Source organism: Lynx canadensis, chromosome C1 (assembly GCF_007474595.2).
Source record: "Lynx canadensis isolate LIC74 chromosome C1, mLynCan4.pri.v2, whole genome shotgun sequence".
Taxonomy (NCBI): domain Eukaryota; kingdom Metazoa; phylum Chordata; class Mammalia; order Carnivora; family Felidae; genus Lynx; species Lynx canadensis.
This window is the reverse complement of record NC_044310.1, coordinates 209518282-209536832: the sequence shown is the minus strand read 5'-3', so window position 1 is coordinate 209536832 and position 18551 is coordinate 209518282. Positions and strand designations below refer to the sequence as shown.

Below are 18551 nucleotides of genomic sequence, written 5' to 3'. Positions count from 1 at the left end.
TTGTTCTAAGGCTCAGACAAATGCTGGAAAGGGATGTGATCTGTGGCAATTATGCCCGTGAATGAAGCAGCCCCACGTTCTTCCCATTTGATTTTCACTCCGTAAGACAATAACAATGACAATCACAAGACACCTGGCAGTGTTAAGAATGACCATCTCTAGAACTTTTAGGCTTGTTTACTCATGGTCTAATTTACCACCTTCTCTAAAGAGAAAACAGTTCAACTATAAAACATTAGAAAAGTTCTTGCTGGGGTGCCTGGGCGATTCAGTCAGTTAAGTCTGACTCTTTTTTAAAAAAATATTTTTTTAATGTTTATTTATTTTTGACAGAGAGAGAGAGAGAGAGAGAGAGAGAGAGAGAGAGAATGAGCGGGGGAGGGGCAGAGAGAGGGAGACACAGCATCCGAAGCAGGCTCCAGGCTCTGAGCTGTCAGCACAGAGCCCGACGAGGGGCTCGAACTCACAGACCATGAGATCATGACCTGAGATCATGACCTCAGCCAAAGTCGGACGCTTAAGCGACTGAGCCACCCAGGCGCCCCAAGTCTGATTCTTGATTTTGGCTCATATCATGATCTCACGGTCTTGAGATAGAGCCCCATGTTGGGCTCTGTGCTGACTGTGGAGCCTGCTCAGGATTCTCTCCCTCCCTCTCTCTCTTTCGCTATCCCTCCCCTGCTTGCACATGCGTGCTCTCTAAAAAAATTAAAAAATAAAAAGTTCTTGCTGAACAGGACTGGGCAGGGAAGAAAGAGTAAACGGGAGCGGAAACATCTAGCAACTGCTTTGGGAAATAATCCCAAGGCCATGGAGCTTTAAATAAATAAATACCAACCTTCCGATGGGGATAGTTTTGGGTAAATGGCAAAGCACATGAGGAAGCCGAGTAGAAAAGGGCATATGAAAATTCCACCTTCCTGACTTCCTTACACAACGAGGCCAGACGTTTCCCCTCAGGCACCCACTTCTTGGTCACCAACATCTCCAACACAACAAAACACCTCAACATTTTCTTGAGTAATTATATTCTTAAGTTGACGTCAGGCAAATCTTGTTCTTTCTCTGGGGAGAATATGCTTTGGGATTCTTGCCACAAATGAAAATGCCCTTGATGATTTTAGAACAGCTCCCTTAAGAACCATATAGATCTAGGGGCTCCTGGGTGGCTCAGTTGGTTGATCGTCTGGCTCTTGATATCAGCGCAGGTCTTAATGTCAGGGTTGTGAGTGCAAGCCCCCTGTCGGACTCCACGTTGAACGTGGAGCCTACTTTAAAAAAACACGAAAAAAAAGAACAATGCAGATATATCCATACATGCAAAAGGGCAATACTGAAAGTGAATGAGGGGTGCCTGGGTGGCTCAGTTGGTTAAGAGTCTGACTTCGACTTGGGTCATGATCTCACAGTTTGTGGGTTCAAGACCTGTGTCAGGCTCTGGGCTGACAGCTCAGAGCCTGGAGCCTGCTTCGGATTCTGTGTCTCCCTCTCTCTCTCTCTGCCCCTCCTTCACTCATGCTCTGTCTCTCTGTGTCTCTAAAATGAATAAATGTAAAAAAAAATTAAAAAGAAAAAAAAAAAAAAGGAAGGTGAACGAGAGTCCCTGGGTTGAAGTTCAGGGAGGAACCACCATGAGGAAGGACAGTGCCAGAGGGCACAATACAAACTCAAGAAGGGTTCTACATCTGCTTATTCTGAAGTCCAGGCCCACCAAGAGATTTGAAAAGAAATACAGAAAAATACCATAGCAGGGGAGAAACTGAACGTTTACGTGCTCAATCTTTTTGCTCTAGGCTTCCTTCCCCACTGTAGGCTTTAGTTTATAAACAGAAGGGTTGTCTTTTGAATACATAAGGTCACGTGTGTATGTACATACAATCCAACCACAAAATGAGTAATAAAAAGCAAAGACATTTCAAATATACGTCACCAAAGGGACCCCAAGGAGCAAGAGACAGACCTCTGGACTCCAGGGACGAGTCTGTTCTGGTCACTGTGGTGTTGCTAGTCCGGGTGGCCAAGGAGCGTTTGCTGAATGACAGAATCCCGAAGGATTTTCATGGATGGAGGGCAAGTTCCAGCATTTCTGCCCCGAACCGGAAACTCAGCCCATCAAGCAGCATTGCAAGTTTTTGAGTTTAGCCCAAGAGTGGCCTGGAGGCCTCTTAAAGAGGTCCGTCACAGCCTCTGGAGGCCCTGGGGCTCCGTGAGGAGCAAGTACTCCCAGTGCCCACCCACATAAGTGTGGACCCCCTTTTCTAGGGTGAAAGCAGGTCTGAGGAAGAAAAAAAAGGGCTTTTTAGACAGTCCTAGTATCTCCCCTCCTCATTTAGTCCCTTTGTATTTCTTTCTTTCATCAGGAGGGGGCGCTCTCTCTCTCTAGCTTTCCACCATGTTCAGTAGGTCACTTGCTACCAAACCCTAGAGCTTTGAAGAAAGATGAAGATTCATCTTCGGATGAAACAAAGTCACACAGTTGTATGTCTTAATGCATCTGAAATGATACAAGGTGAGGCTTCCAAAAGTAAAAGCCCACAAAGGTCCTCAGACATCCCCGCATGACTGACAGGACATCCCTGTTCTCACAGAGCTTACCGTCTGGTGCGGTCAGAGGCACACATCAACAGCCGCCATCTCCTTGTGAAATATCTAAGAAAAGAACTCCTCTGAACCTCAATCTCCTCGTGAAAAAATAACCGACCCAGACCCAGAAACCACGGCCTTCATTCAGGGCAGTTTTGAGGATGCAATTCAAAACAAAAAAGATGGGAAAGTATTTCGCAAGCTCGAACTGATGAGAAGTAAAAAGTTTTAACTTCTTAGATCTTGGTACCTCCAGGTGGTAAATGTCTCTTACTGTGTCTGGTGCCGCACCTGCTACCTACAAAGACTCAGTGCTCAGAGCAGACAAATCTCTACCAAACCCTAAAAGTAAGGCTTCTACAGGTGTCCTTCTGCAGCCAACAGACGTTCCTGAGGGACTGACACACATAAACCAGGATGCTTCATGCACAGACAAATCTTGGTTCATATCACGGTGCTCTGAAGAGTCAGAGGTTTAAACAAACAAACAAAATCTTACTTTGGGAAAAGAAACCATTTTTCAACTAGCTACAGTCCTAAGCAGATACCACCATTTATTCGCCCTAGGAATGAGAAGCCATGGACTGCTCCTAAATTCAATTGTACGTCTCTCTTTTGCAGACATTTTATTAAACACCTAAAGCCTCCCAGCCAGCAATGCTAGTAGGTAAAAGGGGAAAATGAACTCAGTTTTGGAAAGAAAGGATCACATGACATAGTTTGGAAATCTATCCTTGGAGGCAATCTGGTTCTATTATTTGTCCTGTTTTTTTCCTCTATTCTTTTTTGTGGGCACCCTTTTGGGGAGCAGTGTGGGAGAGGGCTGGGGTGGGAAATGGCCAGGTTAAAAGCAGCCCCGGCACTGAAGAAGGATAACATGTAGAAATCTCTGCGAAGAGAAAACTGGCTGCTTCAAATGTGTTAGACTAGACCCTCCTTCTGGCTGCAGGGCTCCCTTTGGGTCTCACCGCAGGATGTGTGTTAAGATGATGTGCAGCGTGTTTAAATAAAACAAGAAAACAAACCAAGAAAAATTTAGCCTTATGAAGAAGGAAAATCGCCTAAAAATACTTTACTACGACTTCAAACATGAAATCACATTTACAAAATAACATTTTAATGACTTAGGCGTAAATGACTCAGGAACATATGGATTAAATTTCCTTCAAAATGCATATGGCTTGAACAATTAGGGGGACTTGCTTGGCAAAAATTAGCTTGGTTTGTAGAGCACAGCTCTGGAAAAAGGAAAAAAAAAAAGAAGTGTGTCAAACGGCACTCACTGTAGCGTCCCTTTCTGGTGCTTTCTTTGGTGACTGAGTCAATTGGCTACAACAGCCATTACCTAACAAACTTGGAACAACTTTCTTGGAAATGGTTTAACTCTTTTTCCCTATTTAGGCAAAGTATTCAATAAGTTTATAATAAATGACTCTCCTTCACCCCCAATATTGCATCAAAAATAGAGGCCCACTTCTGCAAAAAAATGTTGAGCTGTCTTAGGCCCAGAGCAAATGGCTGCTGCATCTTTTCAATAATAGGGGTTTAACATTTTGGGATGTTAAAACAGGGATGTTTTTTATTTTGTTTTAGTCTATTTGGAGTAAACTTTAGAGAGTACCTTTTTCTCCCCAAAATTAACGATGCAAATTTTAGGCAAAGCCCACAGTAATCAGGTTCTGTGTTACTTGCTCAACCTTTTTTGTTTTTTCACTCAACTTCACATGCGAATACTACCACTGTCTCTGTAAAATACCTTAGCATTCATAGTGTTTACTGGTTCCAAAATGTACCCTCAAATACCATCTCATTCTATCCTAGGGGGAAGTCATGATGAGCATTCAAAATATTTTTTTTAAGATTAAAACAATTTTTTTTACTCTTTATTTATTGAGATTGAGAGAGAAAGAAAGAGAGAGAGAGAGAGAGAGAGAGAGAGAGAGAGCAGGGAGAGGCAGAGAGACAGGGAAACCCAAGCAGGCTCCATGCTGTCAGTGCAGAGCCTGATGCAGGGCTTGAACTCACGACCCATGAGATCATGACCTGAGCCGAGATCAAGAGTCGAATGCTTAACCAACTGAGCCACCCAGGTGCCCCTCAACCTATTTTTTCGATAAAGAAACTGAGAGCTGAGGTTCAGATCAAGGTCATAAAGCACCAACCAGCCATTATGCAAACATCAGATTTCTTATCTTGAAATTTTTTATTATTCATTTTTAGTAATATTTGGTAGTGGCACTCTCCCTAGTCCCTTTAGAATACTAGAATCTCTATTCTTCAAGGACCAGAACAAATGCCACACCTTTCAAGATATGACCCTTGAACACCCAGTCTCTAAGTGTGATGGTCTTTTTTTATTGTGTCAACTGGGCTCATCTATGGTCTCCAGTTATGTAACCAAACACGAATGGGGGTGTTGTTGTAAAGGTATTCAGTAGATATGACTAAAGTCCATAATCTTTTGACTTTAAGGGAGATGATTCTAGATAATCGGGGTGGGCCTAATTCAGACAGGCCCCAAAGACCAGAGCTGAAGTTTCCCTGAAAAAGAAGGCATTTTTACCTGTGGATTGCAGCTTTAGCACGTGCCCGAGAGTTTCAGCCCACCCGTCCTGCGGGCCTGCCTACAGATTTCAGACTGGTCTGTGCAGCACCCTCAGGTGCATGAGCCAATTCCTTGCACTGAATCTCCTAATATATGTCTCCCACTGGTAGTTTCTCTGGTTGAACTTGACTAATTCCCCAGGTAATTCTCCTTCTCTGTTCCTATCATTTATATAATTGCCAAAACCATTGGTACTGTAAGTTCTTTGTAGTCAGACCCACATCTCAGACATCTCTGTAAGCCACAGCACTTAAGTCTTACATATGAATAAATATTCCCTGGAAGAATTCGATTATGTAATGCAAGAGCAGAAGGGACAGTGCTTCATCCTCCTGTGAAATAAGTAAAACTGATTCCAAAATGCTCATGGGGAAACAGGACAAGCCAAGGAGAGTCATAGCCTTACAGGTGATTTCACCAAGGAGACTGTTTCTGTCACCTACCACCAACAGGTTACCAGTTTCTGCTCACTGGACACGACAATCTTATGGGTGCAGGACATTTAAGATTCCTGGGCCCGAAGCACTAAATGATGATCACAACCTTTCTACTCACCCCATCAATGCAACAACTAAAAGGCTCTCACACATTTCCCAATGACCCCCCTGCAGGGGGCATACTGTGCCTTTCAAAAATTACCTCCGTAGCATTAAAACAATTAACATTTATCAAAATACGGAGTAAAAAATTATGCTAAGAATAGCTTCTTCTAAAACAAATGGCAGTTAGGGATCAGAAAAATGAAAGATACTAACAGGTTATCATGAATGCCAAAAAGTAATCACATACAGAAAGTCAGAGGCAGGATAAGATTTCTTAACTTTAGGTACTTTATCCAGGCTGAGGATATAAATATTTTTTATTAATTCAACAAGTACTTAGGAGCCCTTCTGTAAGCCAGGAAGTATTTGTTATGAGCTCATGAGAAAACAGCTAGGAAGACCTTCATGGAGCACACAGGGTATATTGTTGGGATGTTAAAATATTAGTTATGTGGCGCGCACAGAATTCATTCTCGGGGACCTGGGGGCCTCACAAAGAGCTAATCTACCTTCTACATCACCTTCTCAAAGTGATTTGTAGACCGAGCTCAGAGCATCATCTGGGAACTTGTTAGGAATGCAAAAACTCTCGGACCCCAGCCCAAGCCTGCTGATTCAGGAACTCTGGGGATGGGGCATCCATCCTGCTTGGCACGTATCAGAGTCACCTGCAGAGCTTGATGGAACAGACTGCCAGGTCTCACCCCGGTGTTTCTGGTTCAGCAGGTCTGGGGGGACGTCCAAGAATCTGTGTTTCTAACAAGTTCCCAGGACCCGCTTTGAGAAACTATGCTCCACATCTGCCCTAGTATGATGGCCACTGGCCACACGTGGCTCTTTACATTTAAATGAATTCAAACTAAGTAGAATAAAAATTCAGTTTCTCGGCTGTATTAACTATAGTAGTCTCCCGCTCATCCGTGGTTTTGCTTTCTGCTGTTTGGGGTGCCCGTGGTTAACCATGGTCACGAGGCAGATGATCCTCCTCTGACATATGGCCAGAAGGTCAAGAGTAGCTTAAGGCTACGTCACTCTCCTCACTTCATCTCATCAATAGGCATTTTATCGTCTCACATTCATCACAAGCAGGGCGAGTACCAGATATTTTGAGAGAGACCACATTCACACAGCTTTTTATTAGTCTATTGTTACAATCGTTCTCTTTTACTATTGTTGTTAATCTCTTGCTGTGCCTAATTTCTTAATTAAACTTTATCATAAGTATGTATGTATAGGAAAAAACAGTACATACAGGGTTCAGTACTATCTGTGGTTTCAGACATCCATGGGGGGGGAGGCCTTAGAACGTGTCCCTCAAGGATAAGGGGGAACTCCGATACATTCCAGGGGCTCAGCACATCCAGCGAGTGGCGACCACACTGGACACTGAAGATACAGACCGCACTGCAGAAAGTTCTATTGGACAAGGCTGTTCTGGAGTTACTGACGAGCCCATGCAGGAGGACCCTTCCATACATAGCCAGGTACCAGAGGCAGAGAAAAGACCAATTTCACATATTACAGTGGAAAACACAAGGCCAGATGGTCCAAGTCAAGGGGAAAACTGTTTTGCGAGTGAGCTGCTTCTCACGTGGGTGGCTCACTGTAGCTCCAGGATGAGGAACATCAGGGGTTTATTTACGTAACAGCAGCTAAGGCTGGAGAGACCAGTAGGAGTAATGCAGTCTGTCAATTATCATGTTCCTTTTCCTTTGCTCTCAGGGGTAGAGGTGGGGGTTAAGAAACTCAAGCCTTTAAAAGCACAGGGCTGGGGAGCCTGGGTGGCTCAGTCGGTTAAGCGTCCGACTCTTGATTTCATCTCAGGTCATGATCTCATGGTTTGTGAGTTCGAGTCCCACCTTGGGCTCTTCACTGACAGTGGGAAGAGTCTACGTGGAATTCTCTCTCTCCCTCACTCTCTGTCCCTCTCCCACTTGTGCTCTTTCTCAAAAAAAAAAAAAAAAACAAAAACAAAACCCTTAAAAAAATAAAAGCACAGGGCCTCTGTTTTAACTCTGATGGAACACGAGACAAAAGCAGAATCTATCTGGAACCAGCAACTGCTCATTTCCTGAAGCAGCTCTAGTCAATTCCATTGCTGACCTTGGCCTCGCTAAGCCCAGGGACCATTTCTCAGTTGTCATCCTACAAGTACTATGAGGGGCATTTGGTGCGGCTGAGCACTCCTCCCTCTTGACTTATCCTCAAAGAGCCACACTCTCTTCTCTACCTTCTGCCCACTTTGTAGCCCCTTCTTCTCACTCTCCTTTGCTGGTACCTTCTTTTCTCTCCAAACTTCATGTCGGAGACCTGGCACTCCGTCCTTGATCCTCTTTTCTATTTACACTCACTTCCTTGGAGACTCCATCCAGCTTCATGAAATTTAAGTATCACTTATACCTCACTGATGACCTGAAAACAGGTCCTGTTTCCAGACCACCTAGCATCTGGCCTCATACAAACACACGTCCTCACTGCCCCCACGTGGAGCTCTCACAAACCTCTTACTCCCTGCAGGTCCAAGACTGAACTCCGTCCCCCACCCTGGCCAATCTGTTCTCTGTGTTCAGGTGAATGGAAGGGAAACTCCAGCTTCCCAGTGCCCTCAGCCAAAACATCACTCCCTTCTCCCTCCTCTTTCTCTTACAATCACAACTATTCTGTCAAAAACTCCTTCTGCGCCACCTTCAAAATATATCTAGAAGCTGACCCTATCGCTGCTCTGACCCAAGGACCGTTCTGTCATTGGGTTTAGGGTCCACCATCTTGAGACCGCTGCCTTAATTACATCTGTAAAGGCTCTTCCTCCGAATACACTCTGATGGGGTCTTTTGGGGGTTACCACTCAACTCACTATGCTGGCCCACAGCAGCCCAGGTGATCTTTCAACAAGTTAAATTATGTTAGTCCGCTGCTCAAAATTCTCTAATGGTCCTATCTCGGACAAAAACAAAAGTCCTTAGACTGGCCTAAAAGGCCCTACATTATCTGGCCCTTTTACCTCTCCATCCTTACCACCTACCTTCTGGGGACAGAAAGCACTGGCTCAGACTAGTGCACATGGAAAGAAGTGGAAGAATGTGAGCCACGTTTTGAGTTAGCACCAAGAGCACTTGGTTATTGACAACAATTAACGAGGAATGAGTCGGGGAAGTGGAAAGGTCTGACAAATTCAGTTTCATATGGTCTGCATCTAAGAGGTCCTTGAGTGGGTTAGACATAATTTCAGAAGCTCAGGACGAGATCTGGGCTGAGGAGATAAACGTGGAAGTTGCCGGCATATACACAGCAACTGAAGCCTTGGGAGAGAAAAGAACACCCAGAATGAAGTCATTAGGAAAACCGGTATTCAAAAGTCAAGTGGAGGCAGGTGAATCTGCCAAGGAGGCCAAGGAAAGAGGCCAGAGTAGCAGCCGGAAAGCCAGGGGAGTGGGCACTGGGGGGAAAGGGAGGCAAAAGGTAGGGTTTCAAGAAGGGGTGATTATGTCTGGCAAGAAAATGCAGGGAAGAAAAATGACCCCGGGTCTTAGCAACACTGAGGTTGCTGGAGAACTTGGCTAGAGCTGTGTGATTAGGGTAATGGCAGCCATGAGGCGATCGAGGAAGTGGACGCAAGATTCAGAGTTGAAGAAGTGAAGACAGTAAGCAATTCGCTGGAGGATGTCAACGGGAAGAAAGAATGGGGTGAGTGAAAGGCAGCTGTGTTACTGCTCTCTCCTTTTGGGATGAGGCAGGAGAGAGGCTAGCATATGTTTCGCTGTTGATAGGAAGGATCCAGTAGAGGCCGACGGGAGAAAGGGATAATCAGTAGCAAAAGATTTTCCTGAGAAATTAGGAATTCTTTGATAAGAAGGAGACCTCCCTGCCCAGCTGTCAGAAGGGATGAGTTAAGTATGGGGATGGGTATAAGTAAGTCTGTAGCCTTCTTGATGGGAGCCGGAAGTCATTACCTACAGGTGGATTCTATTTTCTTCAAGCAGTCAAGGCCAGGTGGGATGTTGACATGCATTTATAATAAGCTCAGTCTCCTCTATTGGGTCACGTTCTCCAATCAGACTCAGCTGCCAGATGGAGGTTCTGAGAAGCCTGGTGGCTGGGCTCATCCCTGTCTGTGCTTGCTTCCAGATAGGTGGAAGAAGGACGAAGCAGCAAGGGCGTGGATGGTATTTGTAAGACGGTACTTGAAACAAAGGATCAGAAATCTAAGCAGGGTAGGGAGGAAAGATAAGGAATTAATGTAATGGACTGAAAACGGGGACAAAGAACACTGAGGCAGACTAGTCAGAACATTAAGGTCACCTGAAAGTGGTTGAAACTTTACATATTTAAATCCATGAATGCTAAGAGCCCAGTATATTTCACATGAAATATATTTCTCTTGTTTGTTTGTTTATTTATTTATTGAGACAGAGAGAGAGAGAGAGAGAAAGAGAGAGAGAGAGAGAGAGAGAGAGAGAGAGAACCAGTGGGGGAGGGGCAGAGAGAGAGGGGGAGAGAGGATCCCAAGCAGGCTCTGCATTGTCAGCACAGAGCCTGATGCCGGGCTCGATCTCATTAACTGCAGGATCATGACATGAGCTGAAGTTGGACGCCCGACCCACTGAGCCACCCAAGTGCCCCGCAAAGGTGTTTTGGATACAGCTACTTTACTACTGAGTGCCACTCTACTTTCTAACAAGGAGGACCAAAGGGACCTTGCCATTGAAGAGGTAAGAAGGAGGTACCGCAATTCAAGAAATATGATTCCGAATCTCTATTTCACACTATTAAATTACTTCTAAGTGATGCGCTTTATGAAGTTGACTACAGCTGTTTCTTACTTCTATTTTAAAAAAAAAAATTTTAATGTTTATTTATTTTTGACAGAGAGAGAGACAGAGCATGAGCAGGGGAGGGACAGAGAGAGAGGGGGAGACACAGAACCCGAAGCAGGCTCCCGGCTCCGAGCTGTCACCACAGAGCCCTACGTGGGGCTCGAACTCATGGACCGCGAGATCACGACCTGAGCCAAAGTCGGACACTCAACCGACTGAGCCACCCAGGTGCCCCTGACTACAGCTGTTTCTATGCGAGTGTCCTACATGCAAGTTTTACCAGATTTCTTTTTTAAAGCTATTCTGCATGCAGTGGCTATCAACTAGGGGTGACTGTGCCCCCCCTGGAGACCATCGATCAAGTCTGGGGATATTTTTGGCTGTCACAACTAGGGGGAACGGTGCACTGCAGCCAGCGGGTAGTGGCCGGGGGCTGCTCTTCATTCGACGGTGCACAGGACAGTCCCATGCCACCCAACAAGGAACTATCCCGCCCAAAATGGCAAGAGTGCTAAAGAAAACGCCAGCTATTTATAACAAAGAGGGCTCAACTGTGGATCAAAGTAACGAACAAACTATCTTCAAATTTTCTGTACCGGAAACATTACGGTGGCCTAAACAAAACCAACTTCGTTTTCGGAAAAGGCATCAAAGTAAGCACACGAAAAGGTGCGAGGTTTAGAAAAGAAAGCCTCTGGATATGCTGGACTTTCCCCCCCATCCTCGCCTGGCTTCCTCATTCCCTTGTTCCTCTCTCTCCTGCATCCTGGAGAATTAACTTCCAGTGATAAATTAATCTTGACAAAATTCCTTTACCAGAAGTAAATGTGAAAGTCTGAAGAATTTAGTAAGACGGCCTTTTGCCCATATATAGAAATGATGAAAGACCAGGCCGCGGTAAATTCCAAGCAGAGTAACATAATGATAGCAAATTTATGAATGGGTCTTCTTTTCACAGTTCTACTGTCAGGACTAATTACTTGTATTAATTAGGACTGTCAACACATGAATATGCTTGTTGAGGCCGCTTCCTACGGTAAAATATGAGACTTGTAAATATCAAGACACTTGGAAAGATGCAAAGACTTTTCATTTATTAGCAGCTCTAAATGATGTGGAAGCTCCTCTGTACCATGAGCCTTGGGAATTGACTGTAAATAGATTCCTGGTTAATGAATTTGCTGTTTGTTCTTCCTTGCTTAGGCATTACTCCCGGTGTAGCCTTTGGATCACACAGCCAATACATCCCTGCTTTAGAAGGACTGTAGGAAGGCTACGGAGAGAATTCCTCACGTTGCTGGAAAACTAGAAAGGACAACCAGGACAGTTAAAGGCAACGGGAGGGAGCAGAAGCACAGTCTGCCCACCACTTTTAACTCTATGTGACCCTGGGTAAGTGGGTGAGTGACTTAGCCTCTCTGTGCCTCGGTTTCCTGACCTGAAAAATGGAGATAGAGACAGAACTTGTACAGAGCCGTGGTGAGCCTCCAAAGAATCAATACACGCAAGGGGCTGAGAGCACCGCCCAGGCGGAGTCTGTCCTGGCTCTAACCGTTTTCATAATCACGGCTACCTGGGATCGGGGTAGAAACAGAATGAACGTTCCAAGGAGATCCTTGGAGTAACATGCAGTTATGAAGTGCTTCGGAGTCAGACAAAGGTCTGGATCATACCTCGACTCTAGTACATTTAATTTCTGGGCCTCAACTGTGCCAGTCTCCTGAGTTCTTGCAAAAAGTAAATGGCAAAGGAAAATGTTTGTAAGGTACCTGCTTATGCCTGGTACCTGAAAGGGGCTTGCTAAATGCTAGTGGCTTCAGTGTTCATTACCAGTATAAGCTTTTTGGAGAAATCTCCGAGATTGAAATGGATGCCAAAAGAAAAGACTTCGGTCAGTGATCTAAGAGAAGTGGGGAGACAAAACACTCGGAAAAAGAGAGAGGGAAACAAAGTGGCCAGAAGAGGTGGCCCCTTCCGCGCCAAGTGCCCTTCCGTTCTGTCTCAGGTGGCTACACCACAGCGCCATGAGCAGGGCCTAACTCCCTCGCCACAAAATCCCCATAAACCCCTCCCCTGGTGAAGGGGAGGCGGCTGCGATTCCAACAGGGGCCCGACTGATTGCAAAGCCCAGACCTTGTTGAGGTGGCAAGGCAAGGATGCAAAGGGCTTCCTCGCAGACTGAGGGGTCTGCAGATCCTACGCTCTTTCTGCTTTTTCCTTTTTGCCCTTTACACATAAAAAATAGTAATCAAATTCTTGGTAGGCAGAGCATGCTCTGGTTGGTCGGCTAAGCTTTACCCGATGACTACCACAAAATGCCATAAAATAATTTTAAATCAGTTCATCAAGTCACTTCAGTTTTAATCCCCTTAAGTATCAACTCGGCAACAGTCCATAAAAGACGAAATTATTCTGTATTTTATTTGACAAGGTCCTTCAAGAGACATCTCTCCCTGACAGTGTGAAGATGGCCTGTCTCGTGGGTGCTGCAGGGAACGCTTTGGGAATGACTAGAGAGGGCGTCTGCTAAGGTCCCTCCTGATTCAAAGATCTTCTATCTCTGAATAGGGCAAGATGTCCATACTATGAATGGTTTCAACTGAAAATCCGTTTCTGTATAAAAAATGCAAGATCAGACAATGTGCTAAGTCGACCCCTAATTTTGTCTTAAAAAATCATGCAGTACCTTAGAAACCAATCTGGCCAAAAGTTTATAACATCAAAATAATATATAAGGAGAAAATCTAGCTGCAGGATGTTCTGGATCCTTTCACAAGGATACTTGTTAAATACAGGGTAACAGAAAATCCACTGCAGTTCCTAGTGACGGAGTAAAAAGCAAGGTGATCCACACGGATCACTGGAACCTGCTAAAACTTATTTCAAGGACATGATCTCCCACCTCTACCCCAGTTGCTAATTGCTTTCAAAGCAAATGTAGGTACCAAAGGGTCCTACTGATAGTCCTCTAAGGTAGTGGGGAATCTTTAGAAATGGTCACAACGTGCATTATTGCCCTGTGAAGAATTCGGTTTCTTTTCTGATTGCATATTATGCTTAAAAATGAACGTGCATGATATGGTAGGAACAGTGGGGAGTGTAATGATGTGGATTTCTGGCTCTAGCCAATAACACCCTTTCCTCTGAGGGTGCAGAATGCCTAGGTGGTTAGAACCTGGCCATCCCTAACGCCCTTGCGGAGTGAAAATCCCAGGAATAAGTATGTTAACAAGAACTCTGTGTGATTCTTCTAAGGTGAAACCACAGCCATGGGGCTCGTAGACTAACAGTTCTGCACTGTTTCTGGAAGTGTCAGCTGAGCTCTCTTTAAATGGCACAACCAAGCCGCCAGGTTCTAATCGTCTCTAATTGGTGATCTTGTGAACTGCAACTTCCCTTACCACTAAAAGGGCTGACGGTATCATTCCTCTAATAAGAAACATGTTAAAAGGCAAAATAATAAAAAGAAAGCACTACGAGCAATAATCATGAAAATTCATTGCATTATGTTAACATTCCTCTTCAGTAAAAACTTGGGTCTAGAGAACAGAATAAACAAAAGCCAAACATGTTACTTTCCAATTTGTTAACTGCATGATTTCCAATAAGAATTGGTATGTGATGAAAGATGGGCTTAATGGTTCCTTTTTTTTTTTTTTTTGTCACGGAGACATGTCAAGAGAGTATCTTCCTTCCTTCTTCCCTCCCTCCCTCCCTCCCTTCCTCCTTTCCATCCTCCTTTCCTTCCTTCCTTTCCCTCCTTCCCTCCCCTAACATTCCCAGCCAGCAGTCCCCTTTTCGTTTATTAGCAAGTGTCACCTAGATAATAGCTATTCTTGCTGATGCCTTGCTAGTTCCCTCCCTCCACACACCTTCCTCTTTCTCCCACCTGACCTAGTTCTCTTAAGGAAGGAAATGTGGTCTTATCTTCATTTTGGAGGAACAGGGGGCAGCTGTCTTGCTCATGTTTGGCACAATATGGGTTTTCCACATATTCTAAAAGTCATATACAAAGAAATTAGAAATCTAGGTACTATTGAAATGGGTGGGATTATCTGTACCTCCAAGTTAAAAACAAAAGTGCCCACTGCCTTTTGCTAGAGCTCCTTAAGAGTGAAGCAGAGATAAATGGGAACGTCTCACCTTGATCCTCAAGTATCTCTCCATCTAAAGGCTAGGGAAGCTTACAACGCAATCCCAGTGCCTGGGCCCATGCAGGCATCTCTGCACACTTCTTCACCCCAACCCCAGTGGTGGCGGATTCTGCCTGGTAATTTAAAAACCTCCCCAGGTGATTCTAACAAGCAGGTGGCTGAGTACCAACAAAATCTCTGAAACATCTCCTCTAGTTACTTAAATACTCGTCAACTGTATGTTTGGTCTTTCTTGAATTACAGTCCTTGGATGCACTCACAGTCACCATTCACTTACTGAAACACACTGGATAACAATGGTTATTCTGTTTTCAGAAACCAAGTGAGGTCACTGCAGTTACCAACATATTCAGTTCTCCTGGATGTCAGTGAGCTGTCTCCTTGTCAAAAGTCCGCTCTCCTTTATTCTTAATGCTGCCTTTCCTGTCTTTCCACTGAATTGGAAGATCCCATCTATAGTTAGCTGAGTCTTACCTGTGGGGGGCGGGCATTTTGGAATTTCATATCCCCTGGCCTCTCACATGTATCCACTGAAGGCCTTGAAAACACTCAACCACGAAATTTGTCACACAAATTCCCATACAAAGCTTAAAGTTGACCAAGAAGACATTAATTAACCTCTACTTGGAAAACTTCATTGGAAACTTGATGAATATTTTACAGAACTCTAATTCACTGAAATTTCTAATTTTATTCCAAAGGAATGAGTATAAATACAAAAGTTCACTGAGCTAGTAAAGTAATAGAAGTGTTTCACAGAAAACTAGTGCTATTATTATGAATTAAAATATGATGATAATCCTACCAATACACTATGAAAGGCAAAATAACGTAATGATTAAGTACATAGACTCTGGAACTAAGACTGTATATAGGCTCACATCGTGGCTCTACCATTACCAGCTGTGTGACTTCGGTCAGCCTCCCTTTGCTTTAGTCTTCTTTCAAAAAGATAAACAGTAAAACTGACTTCATTGTTGTTGGATTAAAATGAGTGTATACATGCACACACATGGATACATATGCGTAGGTCACTTACAACGGTGCTTGTCATGCTGTGACTCACTTAAGTTCCATCTTTTCCCCGGCAGCCTGATCCCCACACGGTGATCCTAAAATCCGTATCTGAAGGGCACCACATCTGAAGGGCTCAGTTGGCTGAACATCCGACTTCAGCTCAGGTCATGATCTTGTGGTTTGTGAGTTGGAGCCCCACATCAGGCTCGCTGTTGTCAGCCAGTCAGCAAAGAGCCCGCTTCAGATCCTCTGTCCCCCTGTCTGCCCCTTGACCCCTGCGCTCTCCCAAAAATAAATAATAAAAGAAAATCCACATTTGATCTTATCGCTCACCTACTCAATGGCTTCCACTGTCCCCAGGGCCAGGTACAAAATCCTTAAACACAGTGTAGAGGGCCTTTCACAACCTGATTCCCGCCCATCTTGCCACTTGGGGCCCCACCTGAAAAATATATTGCAGCCCCAGCCAACTTAGTTTCTCCAACAGGCCATCATCTTATCTCAGGGTCTTCATCTATTTTCTCGGCGCCCCTCTTGGTTCAAACCCTTCAGTACTCATCACTTTCAGAGGAAAGCCAAAATCCTGAGATGGACCATAGCCTAGAACACACTAATTCAAATTTAGAGTCAATACCCAGGTTGCCCCCAAACTTAGGAATCGTACATTGATTCATAGGAGAAAGGAGGCTCGCTACCTGGGTGCCCCATCTGCCGATCTTTAAGACAATGAAGGTGATGGCAGATTGTTATGATGTCACTACAGCCACACAGGAGGAAGACCCGTGAATTCCGAGCTTAGAGTAAACGGCATCCTCTCTGTATGCCTCTGTCTCCTGTTTGCTCTAGGCGCAATTTTTATTTCCATTTTAAGTTATTTCTCTATTTGTGTAACTGCAAAGAGCAGAGGAAGATACGCTTTTTCAGCAAATACAAGTCTGGGGGTTTTTAAGGACAGTGCTCATTTGATCTCATTATTCTGCCAGTTAATTGACAGGAAAGAATGTCCTAATTGCTCATTAACTCTGAAGATGTCCCCCTTGTATGGTGTCAAGGTCTTAGAGACACAGGGTATACAGCATCTGTACAAACTGCTGCTGCTTTGGGGGACAAAGCGTAAGTTTCACACAGCTAAAAAAAAAAAAAAAAAGAAAAAACAAAAAAAAAAAACACCCCAAAAAAACCCCAACAGATGTTTTTGATTTTGGCTTCAAACAATCTTATCTATAATGGAGTAGAATTTGGTGGTGAGTTATTTTCTCCTTGAGCTAATAAGATGAACCACACTGCTGATTAAATACTGTTTTCTGGGGCCCCACAGTTTTTCACAGCCATTGTTTATGGAAATCATTCTTGGTTAGATGGTAATCTGCCAGAATGGCAATGGATTTTTTTAAAATTTTTTTTTAAACGTTTATTTTACTTTTGAGACAGAGACAGAGCATGAACGGGGGAGGGTCAGAGAGAGAGGGAGACACAGAATCGGAAGCAGGCTCCAGGCTCTGAGCCATCAGCCCAGAGCCCGACGCGGGGCTCGAACTCACGGACCGCGAGATCGTGACCTGGGCTGAAGTCGGACGCTTAACCGACTGAGCCACCCAGGCGCCCCAGCAATGGATTTTTGAAAGGTTCTCTGAGAAAGGTACTCCTCGAAGAACTTCCGCTTCTACCCACCCCTGGGTCCCCATATGCGGGACTGTGATGAGTAAAACCGTAACAGAACAAAGCCATCAACACAGGCACTGCTCAGGCCCCTTCTTCAAAGCGCACAAAGAAAGCCAGAATTGCTCAAACAGCTATGCCCACATACTAAGAAGCCTGGTTTACATGCCTCTGTGATATATAAAACATTAAAATGATAATTGGCAAATAACTAGGGATGCCAAGGGCTAGGGAATGTCATAACTTGACAATGGTCATCGTGTCAAAATTATGCTCAAAACGGGACTTACTGGGCCTGAGTTATCTAAGTCAGGGACTTATTTCCCTCTGCACCCACAAATGTCCCACCGAAAAGCATCCTCTATTCCACAGTAAATTACTTGGGGTTTAAAATGTATCTTTGTCACAGCAGTGTGTGCCAAAAGAAGGGCCCTGCTAACCCCCAGAGACACAGCTTATTTAAAGTTATAATGAAGACAGCAGGTGCTCTATGCAGATGTCACTTCTTCTAGGAGACACTTATTAAACACTTTATCTCCCTTACTGTCGCTGGGCTAGCTACATTTTATGTTCTTTCAGCATCACCGTAGCCAAAAGCAAACTGTTTCCTTTTAGTCTCACTGAGCTGAAAATTAAAAACTACTGGGCTTTGCGTTGTTTAGGGGGATTTGCAAAGAATTCTAAATGTAGTGATTCAAGAGTCAACCCATACTGTTTTCTAGTGACACAAAACTGTATTTTGCAATAAAACAACACTCTCCCACGGAAAGCATGCCAGACTTCTTTCCCTGGTGACCCAAACCTCTGCATTCCAACCACCACACATCCTTTTGTTCAGAGGAAGTGGAACAAACAGATAGGAAAGGACCCCACTCGAGGAAATGTACGAAGCTTTCCATTTCGCATACTGTCAGGTAAAATGGAACTGCCTGGGGCCATGGTTCCGAAACTCTGTGCTAAAGCAGCCTCAGAGTAAGACAGAATCCAGTATGTTCTGGAACCTTAAGAAAGAAGTCACTGCAGTAGCCAGGAAGAGCTAGCTACTAATAACGGGAGCAGTCGGCCTTCTTGCCTAAAGTGTGTGGATCACTTCAGCCTGGAAGGTTCAGAGTAGGGATGGAATGGGAAAGGGGGTAAGCAAGAAGGAAAAGGGGAGACTGGATCTGGAGGGATGTGG

The 18551-nt window shown here is 44.5% G+C and overlaps 1 protein-coding gene across 6 annotated transcripts in view; it reads right to left on the bottom strand.

Annotated features, from left to right (window-relative positions):
• The window catches only part of RHBDD1 (rhomboid domain containing 1), a 132967-nt gene that overhangs the window by 23629 nt on the left and 90787 nt on the right, over nt 1–18551 (bottom strand). The window contains exon 8 of one of the 6 annotated variants that reach the window (XR_003971025.1): nt 9681–9932. The exons of the other annotated variants lie outside the window; for them this stretch is intronic. The gene's annotated coding sequence lies outside the window, so the exon portion shown is untranslated. The remainder of the gene's footprint in view (nt 1–9680; nt 9933–18551) is intronic. 6 annotated transcript variants of the gene reach the window in all.